Raw genomic sequence first — 24,276 nt, forward strand, 5'->3', positions numbered from 1 at the left:
TAATTTACATCTGATCTGTCACAGTCAATTAGTAAAGGCCAGCTTCTGCAAATGCAATGAAGTTATACCTGTCATCAAGGTGAAGGCTAGGAACCACCATTCTCATCAGTCACCTTGGATGGGTGACCCTATCCTGCAAGGTTAAGTCCAGGTTTCAGAGAGCCATCAGAAAACTGCTTTCCATTGACCCTCTCTACCTGGGTAGGTCCCTCAAGAATTGCTTCACCACCACCATACAAAGGCACAGAGACACAAAGGTGGCCTCAGGGATCAGCAGTGAGCTCTTCAAAGAGCCCTAGGCAGCTGCCCAACAATGTCAAACCCATCCCAGGGACCAGCAAAATCACCCCTAAGCTAGTAAGCCTTAAAGTTCAAGATGCCGTCAGGGCCTAGCTAGTTCTTCAGATCCTTTACAGATGTTATTTTTTGTTGACATGGATAATCCTCCCTTTACCATTTGGATGTCTTAAGAGAGCTCACCAACATCCACAACATCTCCATTCCTATCCAACCGACACAGCAAATAAGTTCCCAAATCTTACCTTGTCTATATTCTCCACCTGAGGATTTAAATGGTTTCCTCCATTGTCTGTGAAAGGCACACCAGATCTGTCACCACAAAGAATATTGTCTGCTATCTCTATGTTGGGTGTCAGGAAGGTAAACTCATTTTTTTTGGACTCTGAGGAGAGACAAAGCTGATAGGAATAAGGCAAAGTCCCATCTTCAAAATTGGGTGGAAATACGGCACCAGCTTGAGGAACGGGACCAAAGCACTGTAGGAATCTGGGGTTCCCCGATCGTCGAAGCTTCATCATAATAGCTAGAATCACAGTCAAAAGGAATAAGAAAGAGATCAAAGCTAAGGCCATCACCAAGTAGAACTGTAGATCAGACTGATACTCTGAGTCACTGGATTGGTTTTTCATTTCTGGAAGGGCCTCCTGAAAGTTCTCAGCAAACACCAGGTTCAGGGTAACTGTGGCTGAGAGAGGAGGCTGCCCATTATCCTTCACCACAATGACTAGTTTCTGTTTCACAGCATCTTTTTCCACAAAGGATCTCGCTGTCCTAATCTCCCCAGTATGAGATCCAACAGTGAAGAGCCCTGGCTCGGTGGCTTGAATCAGATGGTAGGAGAGCCAGGCGTTGTGTCCAGAATCTGCATCAACAGCCACCACTTTTGTTACTAGATAACCTGCATCAGCTGAACGAGGCACCATCTCGAACAAAGCTGATCCCTTGGCTTCTTGTGAAGGGGCCAGGATCCGAGGGCTGTTATCGTTCCGATCCAGAATAAACACCCTCATTGTGATGTTGCTGCTGAGAGGGGGAGACCCCCCATCCTGGGCCTTCACTTGCAGCTGAAACTCTCTGAATTGTTCATAGTCAAAGGATCGCTGGGCATAGATGACACCAGTCTCAGAGTTAATAGAAATATATGAAGAGATGGGAAGTTCTTCAATATTGCTGTGGAGGATGGAATATGTGATCCTTGCATTTTGGTCCACATCTGGATCAGAGGCTTTGATAGTGAAAATTGAGGCACCAGAAGGATTGTTTTCTTGCACATACATGTTGTAGGAAGATTTTTCAAAACCAGGGGAATTGTCATTTATATCAGTTATCTGAAGATAGATGTTTTTATGGGTGATAAGAGAGGGAATTCCTTTGTCAGTGGCTGTGATTGTAATATTATACTCTGGAGTTTTTTCTCTGTCCAGAGTGCTGTCTGTCTGGAGCTTGTAGTAATTGTTAGAAAAGGGAAGAATCTTGAAAGGCAAGTCATTTTTTAATTCGCAAGTAACCTTTCCATTATCTCCTGTATCTTTGTCATTTACATTGATCAGAGCAATTAAGGTACCAGGCAGAGTATCTTCAGAGACCGGGTTGAACAAGGACACCAGTGTTATCTCTGGGGAATTGTCATTCTTGTCAAGAACACTTATTTCGACATTGCAGTGTGTCTCTAATCCTCCACCATCCTTTGCTGCCACTGTCATGGTATAGTGTTCAGTGTCCTCAAAATCCAATGGCTCTATAAGAGTGATTGTACCATTGGTTGGATCCAGCTGGAATTTCTGTTGGGAATTGGCTGGTATGTTGCTGAAATGATACCTGATCTGGGCATTTGTACCTTCATCTTTATCAGAGGCCACAACCTGGAGTACAAGGGACCCAACTTGAGCATTTTCATGCAAGCTGAATTTGTAGACCTCTTGAGTGAAGATAGGGAGGTTGTCATTGGCATCTGTGACATTAATCCATATTTGGGCAGTCCCAGTTTTTCTAGGCTCACCCCTATCCAGGGCGGTAAGGATCAAGTGAAGAGAGGGTTCACTTTCCCTATCTAATGGTTTCTGCAGCAGCAGTTCTGCATATTTATTTCCATCTTTTCTCTCTCTGACTTCCAAAGTGAAGTACTGACTGGAGCTAAGCTGGTAAGTCTGGAGTGTATTCATCCCAATATCAGGATCTTCTGCTTTCCCAAGGGGAAATCTAGTGCCTAACAATGTGGATTCACTTGTCTCTAAGCTGATATTGCCAGTGAGGAATTGAGGTGCATTATCATTAATATCTTGAATTGTTATAGTAATATGGAAAACACTCAAAGGGTTTTCAACTACAACTTCAAAATTAAGAAGACAAAGTGGAATTTGGCCGCATATTTCTTCTCTGTCTATCCTGTCACGCACATAAAGGTTTCCATTCTCTGTGTTGATATGGAAATATTGCATTTTATTCACAGAGACAACATGCAGATTGCGCTTTGTCAGGTCTCTGGCATTCAATCCCAAATCCTTAATGAGATTCCCCACAAAAGAACCCTTTGCCATCTCCTCAGGTATTGAATACTGGATCTGCTCTGAGACAGCCTGGCAGAAGAGAGTAAGTAGTGAGAAAAAAAGTACTTGCCTTCTGGCTGCCTTGCCATTCTCTTTGTGCCTTTTGTCCATCTGGCTCTCATACGAATGGGCTGTTTCCTTTTTTCAGCTTGCTATGATCAGATCAAATGCTCATGATGATGTAGGAAATCTCAAGAAGGAAGAATATACTATCTTTAATTTGTATAAACTGGAGCAATTTTATTTTTGCCAGCCTGCTCTGTCTTTGAGTCCTGTCGTTTCTCTGAACTGTATAGCATTAATGGAGCAATTGCAGTGTAGAAAGCATCAGTAGATCTCCATCCTCTCTGGCTATCATACTGGCCAACAGCACCACTCTGGGGCTCATATGGAGAACTGCAAGAAAAACCTTCAAATTTGAGTCAAAAGGTAACCTGAATGGATGTGAACAAATGTATGTGTTTCCATAAGATGTGTTTTCCCTTTGGCAACTGTACTGTAATTACAATTAGGGAAAGCTTTCATTTTTGTTTTTATTAATACTTCATTTTCTGTTAATACTTCATTTGTTTGTAGATGACTTCATCCATATTTATGTCTTCTAACATAACTGCTGTGCAACTGCATCTGTAGTTGGAAGATGTGGTATTTATATAAAGAGCATGAGTGCTGTAAGTGACCACAGTTTCCTTCTTTTGAAGTGGTTTATTAGCTCCCCCTCTGTGGAGGCTTTAAAAAACCCCTCAGAAAAACATGGGAGTATTGTTATTGATATATGGTGGTTTTCACTGTAACTCCGAAAAGCTCATTTTACAATTTTGAGCCTACCGCTGTAGTCCCATGTCAAAATTTATCAGATAGTTCCTTGGGCCATCAAAGATCTCTTTCATCTCTTCGCTTGAACACCCTTTGTTATCATTTAAATCAAATAGCAAGTCCTATCATGGGAAGGAGAAACGTGTGAGCTCCACAGCTGGCAGCATTTCTCTCAGATCTTCGTTAATGTTCTTATGACTGCGAGATGCCATTACAAACGTCAAAATAATTATTTGGTCAAACGTGGCCAGAAAAGTTAAAAAAAAAGAAAAAGACATTCATGTTGTTCTTGGCTGCAGATTCCATCCAGATTGTGTCTTCTTCTTCCTCTTCCTCTTCCTCCTCTTCCTCTCAGTTGGGTTGGAGAGTTTGAAGGTATTGTCATCAACACTTCGGGACTCTGACACTGAGCCAGTCACGAGGGCATATGAACAGTGGAGCCCAGAAGAGGCTCAGATTATCTAGGAGAAGGTAGGATCCTGCCTTCCCTCCAGCCCTCCCCACTATGGTTGTGTGAACAACTTTATAATATAGCAATTAGTCGGTTGTTCACCCTAAATAAAACCCACTCAAACAATCCCTAGAGGTGACATATATCGGGCACAACTTCTCTCCATCTTCTAGTTGTAGCAGTCCTAGATATACCAGTGGATGGGGGGAAACAGCCAAGATAATTATTGTTTTAAACTGTGTATACTGCCTTGAGATTTAGGTGTTAGGTAGTTTACAAATGTTAATAAATAGATAAATAAATAAATAAATAAATAAATATGCCAGTGAATGGTGGTGGTGACATTCAAGCAGACTATAAAAGTGCATTTACAATAGAAATGGCAAGATAGCCTTCATAATAAAAATTTATCTTGAAGGCAAGATAGCCTTTAAATTTTATACAGCCCTGTCTTGAGCACAGTGAGGTTCTTTGTTCCCACACAACCTCTTCAGAGAGACAACTGCAACATGTTGCATCCCTCATAGTTAAAAACTCTTGTGTACAGCCATAGAAGCCATGTAATGGCACAGCGGGGAAATGACTTGACTAGCGAGCCAGAGATTGCTGGTTTGAATCCCCACTGGTATGGTTCTCAGACTATGGGAAACACCTATATCGGGCAGCAGCGATACAGGAAGATGCTGAAAGGCATAATCTCATACTGCATGGGAGATGGCAATGGGAAACCCCTCCTGTATTCTACCAAAGACAACCATAGGGCTCTGTGGTTGCCAGGAGCTGACACTGACTCAATGGCACACTTTACTTTACTTTACTTTACTGCCATAGGGCGTCACTGTTAAGGCATGGATGCATTTATTTTAAAATTGTATCCAATTATTCCATAAAGATTCCAAATACACATCCACTAATAAAAACTCAGACTCTTAGCAAAAGTTTTAAACATTCATATCTTTTACAGATTCAAAGAAAGTGACCAAGTCCAACACTCTTCATTGAAGCCACCCACCTCAATCCATGTAATCTAAACCAGGGATTCTCAGCCTTGGGCCCCCAGATGTTGTTGGACTTCAACTCCCATAATCCCCAGCCCCAGTGGCCTTTGGTTGGGGATTACGGGAGTTGAAGTCCAACAACATCTGGGGGCCCAAGGTTGAGAATCCCTGATCTAAATCATAGTGTGATACAAACTGTGATCTGGTGTACTGTGGAAGTCACTTGAAACATATTAGACACATGCTTCCAAAGGAGGCCAATCTCCATTCCCTGTCACCACTCTGACTTGGGGGGAAATGCAAAGCTGCATGTGGGAGCTCACATGACCAAAATCTGGAAGAAAATATATAAAGAATATATGAAAAATGGAAAAGAACATATCAAGAGTATATTAGGGAGAAGGTTAGACTAGAACTTTTCTCACTTTTCTATGTTGTGAAGATTGCTTTGTATGGAAGAAAATTAAGTCATGTGAGTCCCTACATGCAGTGGTACAGTTAGAGCGGTTTACTACCTCAGTGAGAACTGGGCTTTAGTATTCTGCTCCTGGTGCACCAGAAGAAGAAGAAAAAGCTGAAGGTCATGTGGGGTGGTTAGTAGATGACTTGTTCCTCTAATTCACTTTACACAAAGCTTTCCTCCTGAGCACAAGTTAGTAAAGGAATACATTATATATTACTAGTGTTTTTAAGCCCGTTAAATTAACGGGCGCTAGTAGACCTCGCTGCCGCCTCTGTCCTCCCCGGTTTCCGCTTGGTTTTTTTGTTTTTTGCGTCAGGGCCGGTTCCGCCACTGCTGCCTCTGATTGGTCCCCGCTTCTTTTCCTCCTTTTAAGCAGCTGGGCTGGTCCCACGGCTGCTGCCTCTGTCCTCCCCGGTTCCCGCTTCTTCTTTGGTTCCCCCCCCCCATTTCCGCCGCTGCCGCCTCTGCCTTCCCGGTCCCCCCGCTGCCGTCTCTGCCCTCCCCGTGGCCTGTTCTGCGCCCGCCGCTCTCTTAAAGTTGGCCGCCGTATCTCTGCGGCTGTATTTTTCTCCGTTCCCCCCTCTGCCCTCCCGGTCCCCTCGCAGCCGCCTCTGCCCTCCCGTTCTCCACGCTGCTGCCTGTGCCCTCCCCGTAGCCCATTCTTTGACCCCCGCTCTTTTCAACATGGCCGCCTGGTGCCTTTGGCCGTATCTTTCTCGGACGTTCTGGGCACGTGCTCCGCGCATGCCCAGAACAGCCGAGAAAGACACGGGCAGACACGGGATCACACTTAAGCCTTTTATTATAGAGGATAGTAACAATATATGTGAGTATAAGTGAAAAAGAAAGCAAGGAAAAAAGAAAGACCCCTTACACATAACTTCAGCATAATAAGATTCAGTCATCTTTCACCAACCATGGATTTGTCTAACATGGTTTTAAGTATACGTGAATGGATTTTTGTAGGCGGTCTCTCCTACCACAACTTGAATATGCGTATGTTATTACGCAATTTGGGTTGTGAGAAGTGAGAAAGAGATGGAGGAGAGAGAGAGACGGAGGAGAGAAAGAGAGAGAGAGAGAAGCAGAGGAAAGAGAGAAAGAGAGAGAGGAGAGAAAGAGGAGAGAAAGAGAGAGGGAGAGAAGTGGAGGTGAGAGAGAGAGAGAGAGAGAGAGAGAGAGAAGCAGAGGTGTGAGAGAGTGAATTTAAGTTAATTTAAGTGATTTTTGGTGGTCCCAAATGTTTCCTTCCTATTCCAATCTGCTCATTCTTTGTAGTGACTTTTGGTGATTTTAAGTGAATATAAGTGATTTTTGGTAGTTCCATTTTTTCCCTTGAGGTTCAATCTGCTCATTCTTCTTAGTGATTCTTGGTGATTTTTAGTGCCTTCAAAAACTCCCCCTTTTTTCTGAGGTGTATTTGCGACTGTGGTTCCCCATACTCCTTGATTCCCATAGATTTCATAGTCTTGCCAACCGTGATTTTGCCAACCATGGGGTTTTGCTAGAATGGAACTCTCATGGTTGTCAAGGGATGACTGTACAACCAACCCAGAAAAAGAAAGAAAGAGAAGAGCAAAACAGCAACAACAAACCACATAAAAAACATCTTCTTCTAAGGATATATATCTTCTGTTTCGAAGCATAAAAAATTCATTAAAATTCAACCAAATAGCTGAAAATTCCTCTTCTTTACCTTTCTGTTGGGAAAAAACCCAGTTCAAATGCGGACAAGGCACACAAGTAAGTTATCCAAAGTTCCAGTTCAGGAATAAACTTGTCCTTCCTGTGTTGTGTTATCATCCTTTTGGCAACCTGCCAAGCATGAAGAATCCACAATTCTTGATGTAATGCTAGATTCCATATGCTGAGGATGTACCCCAACAAAACATGAACATCCTTGACAGGCAAGGATTACTGCAATGTCATGTCAATGACCTTATAAATTTCAAGCCAAAATGGTGCAATAGCCAGACAGGACCAAACCATATGCATAAGTGTACCCTCCATACAAATTACACCTCCAACATCTAGAAGCCATCTAGAAGCCATCCCTTGTTAAATATTCTTGGAAGTGTCCAATAAACATAGAAGTAAAGTTTCTGCTGCATTAGCCTCATTTTGAAATCCAAAGAGGCATGTTTCATTGCCTTCAAAGCAACCCATGATTGGTTTCATAAGATAGGGTATTCAAGATCATTGTTTCAAAGATATAATTGGATATAATCAACATCAATCTTATCAATATATTTAAACTTCTGATAGAGCAAGGTTACCAGCCTAGGTGTATCCAATATATGTTCCAGGTCTAATAATAGAAATGGAGTTTCAGAAGCTGCAAACTCAAGACCAGAGGGCTATGATAGTAAATGCTTTAGTTGAATAAACTGCCAGCTAGCATTTAAGGATATATCACACTCAGCTCTCAAAGTATCAAGAGATTTAAAATCAGCTTCAGAAGAGATTGATTGATCTAATGTAATGACACTGTGGGAGGCCCAGTTAGCCTAATAAAAAGATTTACAATCAATCTTCAAACAGGGATTCTCCCACAATGTAGGTTTTTCATGCTGGAAAGGATCAAAACCAAATCTAGAACTCAAGGTTCTCCATATATGCCTTGCGGCTTTAAACACTGGTAATGATCTAGATCTACGAACAAATGATGAACCGAGCACCTGCCAAGATGTCAGTGTGGTCAAATAACTTGTGAGCTGTGCCCAAGGTGTGACCAAAATCTGGGACTCACTGTTCCACCTTAAGACTGAAGATAGAATAAATGCCCAATGATATGCCTGAAAATGTGGAAAATTAAATCCACTTTTTTTCAATAGGTAGTTGAAGTTTACAAAGTGAAAATCTGGGCGGGTGTCTTTGCCAATAAGAAGTCATTGACTAATTTATAGACTTGCTTAAAATATGATGTAGGTACAGGAATTAGAAGACCTCTTAAAATATATATGAGCCTCGGCATTAGATTCATCTTAACCACATTTATTTTGCTCCAGATATTCAATGGAATTGTAGCCCACTGATCTAAGTCATTTTTCATTTGAACCAACAATTTAGAAAAATTTGCATTTACTAATTGAAAGAGCTTCCTAGAAATTACAATGCTTAAAAAGACAAAAGACTGTGGACACCACTTCAAACCTCAAACTATCCTTATCAGGAAAATCTGTAGACCCTAAAGGCATCAAATCCGATTTACTCCAATTTATGGAGTAACTTGATAAATTACCAAACTTTTGAACTAAAGAAATATGATTAGGAATTGAAACCTAATTTAGCAATAAAACATGAAATGTCTTCTGCATATAAAATCAACGTGTGCTCAACCCCAACTAGTGTAATACCCTTTATATTATCATAGTCCCTAATAGTACAAGCCAGTGGTGCTCTTTGGATCAGACTTCGGGGATGAAGAGGGAGGGGGCCTCCAAATGTCCTGGGGGATCTCCCTGCAGCCCCCGCTGTACCCCCACCGCTGTGCCACACTCTTTCCTTTGTGCCACCATGTGTGTGAAGCCCAGCGGGCTTCCTCCATGCTGCCAGTGGAAGTAGTTAAGCCACTGATCCTGCTGGAGGCCTGAGGACAGGCGAACGGCTTCCGCGTGCCTGTGCAGTGCGAGTCTCGAGTGTCTCAAGCCTGTGGGCTTGCAACGCTTGAGACTTGCACTGTGCAGGCATGCAGGGGCTGCTCACCTGTGCTCAGGCTTCCAGCAGGCCCGGCCAGGCTCACCAATCTGGCAGGACCAATGTCTTAGCTGCTGCTGGTGGCACAGAGGAGGCTCGCTTGGCTCCCAATCCCTGTCCGTGCACATGGTGGCACAAAGGAAGAGAGAGGCGCGATGGCAGGGTACTGCTGAGGAGACCTCCCAGGATAGCTGCAGGCCCCTGGAAACAGGAGAGTGGTGGCATGTGGTGTGCGCCACACGAAATGCAGTTTTTTTCCCTTTTAAAAAGTTTCAAGCTTTCACTAAAGTGGGGAGGGGGCCCTCCAAAGCCCTTTAAGTCTGGGCTTCCAAGACAAATATGTAGGCCTGAATGTCATACAGCAGAATTCTGTTGTCAATGTTGGGGAAACATTATGCAAAATATCATACTAATATTTTAGGATTCATATCGCTCTCTAGAGTGTTCAAAGTACTTCACATGCATAATCTTGTTATCCTTACAAACTACTACTAAGTTCACAGCAGAGGTGAAATTCAAAACCGAGGTATCCTAATTTGTAGTGCAGCCCCCTGGCCATTGTTCTACATCAGTGGACTAACATATAATAGAACTATATGACATAAATATAGTTGTCAAGACATCCCACAAACCCTGCTACTCTATATACAGTTATGTTTCATACGAAAAAATCCTGGCAGGCTGAACACAGCTGTATAAGAGCAAAGCCACAGCGCAAAGGTAAGGAGGCACAAATTTAGCAGGTAGTCTTAATCCCTGATATCTCTTGTTAAAAGATCTCAGGCCTAATTACCATCACATGACTCTATAATGAGGAAAGGTATGTACTCAAGCCCCAGTTGCCTGCTCTTGTACTTCTCCACTGGCTATCAGTGCAGAGGCAAATTTGTTGTCTGTCACCATTGGAGGTGACTTGCAACGTGCCTCCCCATCCCCTGATTGGCTCTGCCCTGTGGATGAGCCTCTGGCACTGATGCCACCCTGCCCACCCCACCCCAACTGCCCAGCTCACCAGTCCACTCACTTGGCCAGAAGCCAGGTGCTGATTGCTGCCCTTCTTCCTGTCACTAGCCTCCTTGGTGGCATGCATCGCAAGCAGCTGGTGCTGCTTTTCAGTGGGCATCCAGTATTGTCAGTCTCTCTCAGTCACTGCCATCTCTATGCCCTCTCTCCTACTCTACCCTCCACAAAAATGTCTCTGTTTTGTCTCCATTTTGAGATGAGACCAAGCAGACACGAGGAAGCAAGTGGTGAGAGGCGGGGGGGGGAGGCGGGGGGAGTGCAGTGGTGCAGCAGTGACAGCAGGAGAGACTGGCTGGTAAAGTGGATATCTTCTGCCTGCTCCAGCAAGCTGCAGTGCTGGCTGGAGGACAGAACACATTGAAGAAGAGGCCAGAGGAAGGAAGTAGGGCAGCTATCAGTGCTGGGCTTCTGGACTAGGGGTCTGAGCAGTGAGTCAGGTGGCTGGTGAGCAGGGCGAGTGAGGCAGGGGCAGGGCCGGCAAGTGGGGGGAGCACAGAGGCAAGATGGTGACAGCACTGAGGAGGCAGCAGGAAGATGAAGCCTACGGAGTCCCCACACTCACCACTCTGTGATGCACTCACCACCCCCTGGCGCATTTGCCACCGATGGCCGTAACTACACTTGGCCTGATAGGGGAACAGCCCCTGAGTACAGATGGCAGCAGCCGGAGAGCACTTGCAGCACTCACCTAGCCTCCTGCTCTCAGCAAGGAAAGAACCCATGTCCCTATTACTCATATCCCCCAGGCAGATTTCCTTCCCAGAGAGAAAAGGTAAAAAGCTGCCCCCACATTTTCCTTTCCTGTAGAGCCTGGCAGTGACTTCTTTTATGTAGGGAAACAGTGGGGGAAAGAAGCCATTGCCAAGAAGAACAAGAGATGAAAGAGCTGGTTTTAAAAGGCGTATTCTGTTTGTCAAGGAAGGATGATCAGATTACTCCTGCTCTAGGATATTTGGTAAAGCAAACCTAGGATGAGTACGCATCGGCGGAGCATGAGGATTACGCAGTTCCCCAACTGCTATTGAATACAACTGAATGTGGGAGAGCTTATCACAGCTGTAAGGTACACTTAAACTGCTCTTGGGGTGCAACTAGATGTAACAATGAAGACCTCTAGAATATCCCTTATTTACCATAATTAATAGCAGTCTCATGGAATTTCAGTTCAGAGCCAGACAATGGTGCTGGTGTTAATGCTTCCCAGCTGTTCCATTTTCCTGATTAAGATCACCCCAGAAGTTATTTGCCCCACATACTGTAGGGGAAGAATGGCACTTCAGTCCCCAAATAGCAAAGCAAAGCCAGTTTGGTGAGAAAACCGCAAAGCACGAGGTCTTGAGACAGTTCTTCAGTACTGAAGAACTAAAAAGATTTATTTAAAGAAAAGGTTACAAACAAATGTGAAAAAGCCTGCAGTTTAATTTCAGCTGTAGCTCAGGGCTGAAGAGAGAGACCAAAACAAACAGCTATCTTTGGAGAGACAAAATGGAGACTAACACTGGAAGAACACAGAGGGAGGAGTCCAGAACTTTTATCCATGACCTGAAAAACCCCAAGTGGTCACTATGAGACATTGCAACTGAGAGCTGATACTGCCAAGCTCCTAGCTCTAACACATACAGCTACCATACAGATGGCATGGAAGGTGGAAACACACAGGTATCATACAGATATCTGTATGTTTTCCCTTGTGGGACAAATAGTCTGCTGGGCATTTTCACTGTGAAAACAGGGCAGCAGGAACCATTAGAAAGCCTATTTTAAAAGATGTTTTAAAAGTTATTTTTTAAAAACACTGAGGGAGGGAGCATGGCAAAACTCTCCAGGGAGGGCATTCTAGAGCTGAGGGGCCACAACCAAAAAGGCCCTGTCTCTAGTCTCCACCAACTAGATCTCAGTAGCGGGGCCATGAGCAGGGCCTGAGATAATGAGTGAAGGGACCTGACAGGTTCATATGGGTGAATGTAGTTAAATAAAAACAAAATGTGGGAGAGCTTATATACAGATTTCTTATGTCACTAGAGGTTTGACCCTAAAAGGGAGAATTATCATCTATTTCATCATGAAAACAATTGGTACCAGATATAACCTTTATTAATATTAATAATATACTAACTGGAAATGTATTTTATGTCCAGAAACCTAAAACCTAAACCTAAAACCTAAAACCTAAAATTTAACAGAGCAGCTTACCCGGATATTGGTTGGATCCCCATTAATACATTTAATATCTTCCACAATTAAAAAAGGATCCTTTGCCTCCCAAGATGGTGGACGGGCCAGAATACATGAACTATTTCCATTTGGACAGTCCAAACTGCTCTTCCTAGAGTATGCTGTTAAGAGAAACCTCATGGCAGTAGGAGTGAAGTGAGACAGGAACACCACTGAAACGGAAGTGAGTCAGGAACACCTGACTCAAACAGCTGCGCATTTCTCCAGCTGTGCAACTTGATGGCCAGTAACACAAGGAGTAAGATGAAGAACAAGCAGGGAACAAAAGCCGCAGCGATCAGTGAGGTCAGACCAAGGATCATCTATAGGAGCTGAGATACTTTCAGATCTGAGAGGCTTTCAGGGATGTTGTCAGCCAGCACCACAGGGACAGTGACTGAGGCGGAGAGAGGTGGCTGCCCATTGTCCTTCACCAAAACCACCAGGCTTTGCTTGAGGGCATTCTTCTCCAGAAAGAAACGGGCTGTCCTGATCTCTCCAGTGTAGAGTCCCACAGTGAAGAGCCCTGGCTTTGTGGCCTTGATCAGCTGATAAGAAAGCCAGGCATTCTGGCCAGAGTCCGCATCCACGGCCACCACCTTAGTGACCAGGTAACCTGGCTCAGAGGAGCGAGGGGCCAGTTCTACTCCAGTGGAGCCATCAGTGGGAGGGGAAGGATACAAGATTTCTGGAGTATTGTCATTCTGATCGAGGATGAAGAGAGTCACTGAGACATTGGAGCTGAGTGGTGGGGAGCCTCCATCCTGAGCTTTGACCTGGAACTGAATATATTCTGGACCTCTTCATAATCTAAAGAGCATAGAACATACACTACTCCTGTCTCAGAATTAATTGAAAGGTAAGATTGAATTGGAGAATGATTTGTTTGACTTTCAACAATAGAATAAGTTATTCTGGAGTTCTCTTTCCAGTCTGGATAATTTGCCTTGAGTGAGAAGATAGAGGCACCTCTCTGGTTATTTTCCACAATGTAAGAACTGTATGATGACTGTGGGAAGAGAGGAGGGTTGTCATTTGTGTCTAAAATCTGGAGCTGGAAAAAAGTGGAAGTAGAAAGCTGGGGGATCCCATGGTCTGTGACAGTGATGATTATGTTGTAGGCTGCCACTTGCTCCCTGTCTTGGGCTCTTGTCATCACCAAACTTTAATAATTACCATAGGATTTTGTCAGTTGGGTTACAGCGAACAGAACACATGACCACTGCATTCTCTGTTGAATTGATCTTGAACATTTAGAAGGGCTATTGCTGTGCCTACTGGAGAATTCTCAGGGGTAGAGCTGATAAGTGATGTTATTTCTGGTGCATTATCGTTTACATCAGTAACAGATATAACAACTTTAGATTTATCAAAAAGCTCTCCTCCATCATGGACTTGTAGCTCCATTTCATAAAGTGTGGAATCTTCACAATCTAAGTTTCCTACAAGTGTTATTTCCCCTGTATTTGAATCCAAATGGAATATTTGGGAAGCTTTTGGTGAGATTGAAGAAATATCTGAACAAATATTTCATTTCCTTGTTGACTCCTTCATCCAGGTCTGAGGCGTTTAATGTAACCACTGTGGTACCAATAGGAATATCTTCCCTGACACTCACTTTATAGATATGTTGGCTAAAAACAGGTGCATTGTCATTAGCATCCAGAACAATCACTTGAACTTGCACAGTTCCAGTCCTGACAGGCTCTCCTCCATCATATGCTGTAAGGACCATATCGTGATCAGCTGATTCCTCACGGTCCAGAGGCTTCTCCAGCACTAGCTCAATATATTATCTACGATCATTTGCCATTTGCACATTGAGAGAAAAATAGTTACTAGCACTGAGTTTGTAACCCTGGAGACAGTTGATGCCCAAATCAGGATCTTGAGCTTCGGAGAAGGGAAACTGGGATCCTGATACTGTTATCTCACTGATTTTGAGCACCTGTTTCTCTGAATGGAAGGTGGGAGCATTGTCATTAATATCTGTGATTTCCACTTCAACTCCATAAATTTTCATTGAATCTTCAACTATAATCTCAAAACTCAGGATACACTTTCCCACTTGGCCACATATCTCCTCTCTGTCTATGCTCTTGGTGGTGTGCAAATGTCCGGTTTTATAATTCAAAGCAAAATACTGAGTCCTATCTCGAGAAACAATGCGGACAACACGGTCTGAGAGTTCCTTTGCTTCCAGCTTCAGATCTTTTGCGATGTTTCCCACTAAAGAACCTTTTCCTGCTTCCTCAGGAACAGATTAGTGAATTTGTCCAGTAATAGCTTGCCAAATGCTAACACAAATTAAGCAAAATGCAGCTCCTATTTTGCAATCCTGTGAAAATGTTGCCATAGCCAGTTCTTCTTTGATGCCAAGAAAATCCTAATCCTTTGCTGGGGGGATCCAGCAATTGCTGTATTTAGCTTTGTCTGAATGTGACTGAAAAGCTTAAAAAATCCTCCAGATACCAGTTATGTTGCCCATCACTTAATAATATTCTCCATATAAGATAAGATTCTCCACACGTTCAGATTCAGCATAAGTGTGATTTCTCTCTTGGTATTTTCTGCAATGAAGCAGCTGGTTTGGGAAAGCTGATTACCGCGTGGCTCAGCCTTGGCTGGTGAACAGCAACACCCAGAGTCCTAATCCAGAACCTCAGCCTCTCAGTATATTGTATACAGTAGTTCTCTTTCTGAACACATGGGTACAGGCTTCAGTGCTAGGAACAAGCAATTGTATCCCATTCTGCTTTGTTATTGTCCCATACTGACTTTGCCCTGTGCAAACTTGGAGAATTTTAAAAATTAATGTTGAATTAGTACATGTGCTTGTCATAGTCAGTTTTCAGTTCACATATTTTTTACCTTACAGGTTATCAATATGCTTGAGTGCATGTGTGCATTGGTTCCTTCTGAGCAAGAAGGAATGCTGGTGTGATCGCATGGTTGCATGAGATTTCTTTTTTGTTCTGTGCTCCAGAAAGCAAAAAATATATCGATCACACAGATTTCTTTTTGCCCAGTGGTATAATCACTACACATACACACTCATTATTATCAGTAACCTGTAAGGGAAAAAATGTGCCGAACTGTGCCTGTGCAGCATTCTGAACAAGTCTATAAATGACTACTAGTCTTGATGGCTATATGCTTTGTCAAGGTTCAGAAGCAGTACACCTCTGAACCTGAGTTAGGGAGCAACAGTGGGAGATACAAACCACATTCACACATAATAGGAAACTGGAGGTGAATGAGCCTGAGGATGAATTTCTTGTATGTCCAAATGTGTGCAACCACGATTCCATCAGAAAAACAACCCAAGGTTTTTCCCTTCCCAAACTCCAATTTGAACCCCCGGGTTGTAGTAAGTTTCACTGCTGCAACCTGAAGTTTGCATATGGCAGCGTTGTGTCAGAAGGCAGAATTGGAATTACAGTGAGCTGTAACCAGAGTTGAGGGAGGAAGCTCCTCCCTTGCTCCAGCTGTGATTGGCTGCTGAGGCTGTCCTTCATGCCAGAAGGAAGCCTGCCCTGCACAGCAAGTTCCTCCTCTTCCCTGCAGTCTCCGAGCCAGCAATTTAGAACGTCTGCAAAGCGTGTGCTGGGGGTGGGGGTGGGGAGGAGGGAAACGGCGGGTCTAATGTGTGAATGAGTATGCCTTCATCTTCTGCTTGTGTGATTCCTATGTAACATGATTAAAGAAAATGAAGTGCAGTAGAGCAGGTTTCCTTTTCCCTGTATTCAGCCATTCATTCTCCTGTAAAGCTTTTGTTTGAGGCCTAGCTTTCCCGTGTCTGATAATTCTTTACTAAACATGGTGTCAGTGATTGAACTTTAACACAGCCACCATAGTTTGAAGCCTAAAGCCATGAACGTCAGTCTGAAGCCTCCTTCTCCTTTAGATTTCACAGACAGCAACCTGACTCAAGGCTGAGCCACTGGAAGGCAGAGTTCATGCTATATATTGATCTGGTTGTGCTGGAAGGTGACAATAGCAGGAAAGGAAACCATTTATTCTAACTGTTAGGGGAACAAGGCAGAGAGGTAAACACTGCTCTGTCAGCAGTTTTGGGGACCCTAGATAACTACTCCCCTCCACAACAAAATGAAATTGTTGAGAGGCTCCAATTTTTCACCAGAGAACAGAGAGTATTGACTCATCTTTATTAAACATCCTGGAGGCATCTCGTTGGCCAATGTGAGAAACAGGATGCTGGAGATCATCAGGTCTTGGTCTGATGCAGCAGGGCTCATCTTAAATTCTTGTGTTATGTTCTTAAGTTCAGACATAACTGGGAAAAATGGGTGTGTTGGATCACTAATTTCTGTGGCTGCTCTGCAAACAAGGTCAGAAACCCAACATTCAGATGGATTAATTCAGGAGAATTTTTAAAGCATCCTATGTACACAGATTCTGTTTCTGGGTCAGGAACTGTGTATGCAAACAGGTGATGTGCAAGTGCTTCCCCTGACTGGGTCTCTGTTGCCGTTTGCTGGATTTGAAACCACACACCCAGCCCCATTTACTTTGTATGCACTGGGCTGATTCTGTCTTCAACCTGACCTGCTAATTTTGTATGGAAGGGAGGTTCTTATATTTATGTAAGGGAGAACTCAAACGTTAGATCCTCCAGTCACAGTCTCAGATGGGAAGTTCAGCATAAATTGAGCATGTTCCAATTAAAGTCGCAGATGAAAAAAGGAGGTATAGACAAGCTATATATGACAAATGAGCCACACTTCAGTACCCCAAAAGCTATTAGAACAAATAGGGTTGTTATTATACTAGAAATCTTATTAATTATGAGGTGTGTAAAATAATGCTGCAGCTATGATTGCCAGTTAGAGGAAAATGTATAATAGATTTGTATGATTTAAAAATTGATATTTTTAAATCATAAAATTTAATTTTTTAAAAAATATATATATTTAAAAAAAATAAAATTAAAAATTTTATGATTTTAAAATATGTTGCATATTCTGCAACATATAGAATATGCCATTGTCAAATGCAGACATATGGTATAATATCACAATTTTCACTGGTGGAACTTTGTTACAGTAGATCCATGTCTCTGTCTTTCTCCCAGATGCCTGCCCTCCCCCCGCCCTTCGCCTTACAGAGCACTTATATAGGTGACAATCCAAAAAATACTGAAAGAACTGTAACTGCAATAAATTAGTCTGAACTTAGTAAGGTACACGATTGCTTCTTTTACACTGAAGCAATGAGATAAATGAGGTTTACTTAACATCAGCTTTGTTATATGAGAATATACATTTATTTTTATTTATGTTCAAAGCATGCAATGTCACATATGATATATCAATTGGGAGATACATTCACTTCCTGCAGTTTATGTTCAATTCAGTCACAATTTAAAGATAATGCAATTGAAAAATAATGAAGGCTTTCTAGCATGAAAACTCACCATGTTTACATCATCCATCTCAGGATTTAAATCGTTTCCCCCATTGCTTGTGAAAGGTTCACCAGATTTTTCACTGCAAGGAATATTGTCTGCAATCTGAACATTAGGTGTGAGGAAGGTAAACTCATTTTTCCTGGACTCTGAAGAGAGACAAAGCTGGTAGGCATACGGCAAAGTTCCATCTTCAAAATTGGATGGAAACATGGCTCCAGTATTGGCATGGGAAACAGGAGCAAAACACTGGAGGAACTGAGGACTGTGTGATCTTCGAAGTTTTACAGCAATGGCTAGAGTCACTGTCAGGAGGAATAAGAATGAGATCAAAGCTAAGGTCAACACTAAATAAAACTGAAGCTCAGACTGATGTTCTGAGTCATTAAGTTGACTGCTCACTTCTGGAAGGACCTCTTGAAAGTTCTCAGCAAACATTACATTCAGAGTCACAGTAGCAGATAGTGGTGGCTGCCCATTATCCTTCACTAAGATTATTAGCCTCTGCTTAACAGCATCTCTTTCCAAAAAAGTTCGTGCTGTCCTGATCTCTCCTGTTTGAGGCCCAATTCTGAACAATGCTGGCTCTGTAGCCTGCAACAGATGATAAGAGAGCCAGGCATTGTGTCCTGAGTCAGCATCCACTGCCACTACTTTGGTCACCAGATAATTTTCTTCTACTGAGCCTGATACCATCTCACGCATGGCTGAGTATTCTACTCCTTGTGAAGGGTACAGGACTTGAGGGCTGTTGTCATTTTGATCCAGAATATAAACGTTTACTGTGGTATTGGTGCTGAGAGGAGGGGAGCCTCCATCTTGTGCCTCCACATGAAGCTGAAACTCCCTGAATTGCTCATAGTCAAAGGATCTCTGGGCATACAGAGTGCCCGTCTCTGAATTAATAGAGATATAAGAAGAGATGGGAAGGTCCTCAATGTTGCTGTGGAGAATGGAGTAAGTGATCCGGGCATTGCGACTGAGATCTGGGTCAGAGGCCTTTACGTGGAAAATGGAACCTCCCGATGGGTTGTTCTCTGGAATATAGGCAGTATAGGAAGCCTTTTCAAAGGCTGGGGGGTTATCATTGATATCTGAGATCTGTAGTGAGATAGTTTTATGTGTTGAAAGAGGGGGTGTGCCTTTGTCAGTGGCTGTAATTGTGATATTGTACTCTGGAGTACTTTCTCTGTCTAGGGGACCCTCTGTAAGCAGTTTATAGTAGTTGTTAGATGTTAATACTATTTTAAATGGCAAATTACTTTTCAAATAACATGTAATGTTTCCATTCTCTCCAGAATCTCTATCATTTACATTGATAACGGCAACCAGGGTTCCAGATGCAGCATCTTCAGATATTGGGCTGGATAATGACACAAGGATAACTTCTGGAGCATTGTCATTCTCATCTAACAGCTTTATTTCAACATTACAGTGAGCTACTAATCCACCTCCATCTCTTGCTTCTACTGTCATAGTATATTTTTCTGTTTCCTCAAAATCAAGGGTTTCCTTAACTTTAACTGTCCCATTTATTGGACTGAGACTGAATTTCTGGCGAGCTATTTCTGGGATGTTGCCAAAGGCATAGTTGATCTGACCATTGGACCCTTCATCTCTGTCTGTGGCTTTCACTTGTATCACTGAAAATCCTTTTGGTGCATTCTCTTTCAGGCTAACCTTGTATACTTCTTGAGTGAAGATTGGTGAGTTGTCATTGACATCAATCACATTAATCCATATTTTGGCTGTCCCTGTTTTGGCAGGCTTCCCTCCATCTAGAGCCATGATAATCAAATCGAAACTGCTTTCACTCTCCCGATCCAACTGTTTCTTCAGTACTAATTCTGCATATTTATTTCCATCTTCTTTCTCTCTAGCTTCCAGAATGAAATATTGATTGGGCATGAGCTGGTAATTCTGGAGAGAATTCATTCCAACATCTGGATCTTCAGCATACCCAAGAACAAATCGGGCCCCTGGCAAAGTAAGTTCACTTGGCTCTAGCTTTATATCTTCATTTAAGAAACGTGGTGCATTATCATTAATGTCTTGGATCTCTACTGTTATATGGAAAATATTCATAGAGTTTTCAACCATCACTTCAAAATTAATGAGACAGAATGCAGTTTCCCCACATATTCCCTCTCTATCTATCCTCTCATTTACATATAGATTTCCATTTTCTACATTGATAGTGAAATACTGCTTTTTACCTAGAGAAAGTATATGTAGATTGCGATCTGCTATTTCTCCAGCATTCAGTTCCAAATCTTTGGCAAGGTTCCCCACTGTGGATCCCCTTTCCATTTCCTCAGGGATTGAGTAACGAATGTGCTCTGAGGCAGTTTGGCTGAACAAAGAAAATAATAAAAGCATTTGTACTTGCCTTTTCATGGACTTGCTGTTCTCATTGTGCTTTTGGTCCATCTCTTTTACTGAGCAAGTTGCTTTATCCTTTTCTTGCATATTTTGATAAGATGTGGAGTTTTAAATTCTCATCAGCATACAAGAACCCACAGTATGGAAGTAGTGCTTTCTGTATTTCTATATGTTTTTGCAGTCCATTTCCCCCCCTCAGCAAAATTGCTTGATATCTCTGTGTCCTGCTGTTTCCCAGATCTGCAGTCTGTTACTGAGCAATCACTGCAGGATGCATCGTTCTGTGGATCCTCAGCCTCTCTGTGAGAACTATGTTAGCCAACAGCGGCACTCTGAGTCTTAGATGGAGAACTGCATGAGTTGCTTTGATATCTTTTTATGCTTATATCTAGACAAGAACAACCTTTTTTCAAATACAGTATGAGAAAGTTTTCTAGTTTTGTAAATATGACACCTGTTTGATTTGTGTTCATTGCCATTACAGTAAAACTTCCTTTCAATAGCTTTAGCAATAGAATTAAACCAACAAACTTGTATTGTCTTCTATTTGTTCTTCAACAGGAACTTAGCAATTGGCTGATGCAAGGGATTTTGAACATACAATGATAATGGGGAACTGAATACATTGTAAATGAGAAAAATATCCAATAAACTATTAATTAAAAAATAGTTTGGAGCAAATGAATACAACTTCTATTTCCAATTCTCTCTGAGTGCTGTGGGGTTATACAATTAATATAACTGAGAAATGTTATAATTAAAAAGATGACCAACTAAATATCTGAGGAAATCAGTCAAATCTAGGCTGTCTCAGACTCCATGCATTCTTTTGTTTTTAGAGGTATGCTTCTTTACGCTGTATGTCTGGACCAGTGTTCCCTCTAACATGGATTCTCAGATGTTGCTGACTACAACTTCTATAATCTCCAAGCAAAAGCCATTGCAGCTGGGGATTCTGGGAGTTTAGTCAACAACATCTGGGAATCCCTGTTAGAGGGAACACTGGTCTGGACTCCCTAGGAGGCCTTGAGAATTACTAATGTAAAGCAAACGCATCCTTTGATATCGCTTGTTCCCATTATTGCCACTTGATTAGGAGACATGTGCCAAAATGGTGCTGGGGGTGGTTGGGTGATAGAGAATTAGTGGAAATGCTCCTATTTCCTTCCAATATTCCCCCCCCCTTTTTTGGAGTTCATTCTTGAAGGACCTTAACGGACTCTTTTGATCCACATGGCAATGGGGTTGAACCCAAAGATGCCTTTACACATGCAGAAGCTAAATGCAAATATATATTTCCTTTTGTGCAAACTATTGCCCAAGCAGAAGCAGAAGAACTATTTTAGGATTTTCCCAGTATAGCACTGTGTGAACTCTTGCACAAGCAGTTCTAAAACAGCACTAGTGGTTATTTTGCTTCCACTCATGGTTCTTTGGATCCAACCACTTATTTCTTATTTCCCAAATCCCTTACAGATTTAATAGCAATGAAAATTAACAACCTGAACTTTAAGAAGACAGCTTCTGAAAGGAAATTCACATGTGAATACAGAGTTTTTTCTTTGTTTAAGCGAAAAGTGAAATTACAATAAGTGAAAAGCTACACCCACTACAAGGGTTTTTCCAGACAGCAATAAACTGCAGGATGTTCAAAGCTTTTGTGCGAGTATCAAGTGCGAACCTCTCCATATGCTGCTGCAAGCTTCCATGGTACTTCCCACTGCACCCTTATCCTCTGTAAATGATTTTTACAGTTCCACTTGCCAGTCAGTTCTTGCATTTTGAAAAGAACCCACCCTTTCTTACAGTCACCACAAAAGCAGTAATGAAAAAGGGATATTTTCTGAATGCAAGAGAATGTCTGCACAGATCCCAAGGTAACAATGGTGGAAGGTCTGAATTGTAGAAAACTCTTTAAATATGCATACTGAACATCTCACAAATGATGGAAGTTTTTCTCTAATTCATGTCACAAAAAAGCCTTTCCACTGGGCATAAAATAAATAGAAATAAGCATATCACATGTCATTAAAAATATTTGACCAATTCTTCATTTGTCACTAGACATTTAAGCTCAATACATAATGGCCTTTATGCTAAACAACAGAGTGCTATTGCCCAAGGTTTGAAATACTGCACAGTATGACACAAGCACTTGTCAAGACATTCTCCAATACAACTATGACAAGCTACAATATTATTAAGACTTTTAAAGGTTAAATTCTGGCTGCACGAGAGTGGGGACCTAGTTCAGATGTATGGGCAGGGCACCCAGTATCAGATCCTAGAGAGCCACTGACATTTCATAGGAACACAGGAAGTGGCCTTATACCGAGTCAGACCATTGGTCTGTCTAGCTCAGTATTGTCTACCCAGAGTGGCAACAGCTTCTCCAAGGTTATAGGCAGGAGACTCTCCCAGCCCTACCTGGAGATGCCAAGGAGGGAATCTGGAACCTTCTGCATGCAAGCACACAGATGCTCTTCCCAGAGCAGCCTCATTCCATAAGGCAAATATCTTACAATGCTCACACATGTAGTCTCCCATTCAAATGCAAACCATGGCAGATCCTGCTTAGCAAAGAGGATAATTAATGCTTGCTACCACAAGACCAGCTTCAGGAATGATATACTGGACTAAAGGAACGATATGCCTTAATAAAATGCCCACTGGTGTTTTTATTACAGCAGCTTTTGGCAGATAATTTTATTATCTAGCAATAAGTAAAGACAAATATCAAAGTCCAAAAGAACCAAAGGAAAAGGCCCAATTGGACAGATTATCAATTATGTTAATATAATGAGTTTAATGAAAATGCACAAATATCAAAGCTATCAGTTTCACATTTTCTTTTCCAACATATTTTTAAATTGGAATTCATATTAAAAGATGGAATTCGTTAGCAATTTTCCTTTGAGGTTAGCAGGGTGAGTATAAAGGAGAATAGAATATCCGATTTCTAGACTCTTCAAGAAAAGCAAACATATAAATAAAGGGAAAGATCCCTCCCTTATTATGTGGGGATTGGGTAACATAAATGTGTAGCTAGCATCTCTTCCCCACTCACCCCATGTAGGCTGCTCTGGCTGGATCCTGGTTTAAGAATCCTGAGTATCCAGGCTGAATGGGGTTTGCAGGGTGGGATGCTATAGAAGAGAGCCTATTCTTACCACACCATGGCCTGGGATGCAGTGGCACCACCCGACTTGTCCATGGTGCTGTCTTTGCGTATGCCTGGTCACTGAGTGCAGGTGGCACGTATACCTGGCATCTGAGGCCTGTTTGTATGCATGTAGACCTCTGTGCCTTCTTTCCACTTTCATAAACAGGGAGTTAGCAGGTATCATACCTCAAATTAATAACTGAATAAAAAGCTGAAGTGTTCTTTTTCAAGTTCATGGTCATTGAAGAGTAAAAAGAAACACTCAGATTGCATGAATACCCACAACAGTGGTTTTGGAAACTTGCTGATATTTGTAGCACTCCCTTTGCAGGCTTGTGTCAATTGATAATGTGCACAGATGCAAATGTCTTATAGAATCACCCACAACCCCAGCTGTAAATAAGTATGCATAACTGAATTGACTCATAGTAATCCCTTGTTTCCATCCCCTTCCCCATTGTTGATCTGAGATTTTAAGCTCCTCAGTAGAGCCCTGCCAATTTTTAACTTACAAAACTCTGCACTGTACATAGGAACATAGGAAGCTGCCATATACTGAGTCAGACCATTGGTCTATCTAGCTCAGTATTGTCTTCACAGACTGGCAGCACCATTTCCAAGATTGCAGGCAGGAATCTCTCTCAGCCCTATCTTGGAGAAGCCAGGGAGGAAATTTGGAACCTAGATGCTCTTCCCAGAGCAGCTCCATCCCCTGAGGGGAATATCTTCCAGTGCTCATACTTCTAGTCTCCCATTCATATGCAACCATTGCAGACCCTGCTTAGCTAAGGGGACA

At 42.3% G+C, this 24,276-nt stretch overlaps 1 protein-coding gene and 1 pseudogene across 1 annotated transcript in view; both read right to left on the bottom strand.

Annotated features, from left to right (window-relative positions):
- Window positions 1-24,276, bottom strand: part of LOC128323180 (protocadherin gamma-B5-like) — a 158,901-nt gene that overhangs the window by 125,850 nt on the left and 8,775 nt on the right. The gene's annotated exons all lie outside the window — the stretch shown is intronic.
- LOC128322096 (protocadherin gamma-A12-like) lies at window positions 12,620-14,863 on the bottom strand (annotated as a pseudogene).

The sequence above is a fragment of the Hemicordylus capensis genome, chromosome 4 (assembly GCF_027244095.1).
Source record: "Hemicordylus capensis ecotype Gifberg chromosome 4, rHemCap1.1.pri, whole genome shotgun sequence".
In the NCBI taxonomy this organism is placed as follows: Eukaryota; Metazoa; Chordata; class Lepidosauria; order Squamata; family Cordylidae; genus Hemicordylus; species Hemicordylus capensis.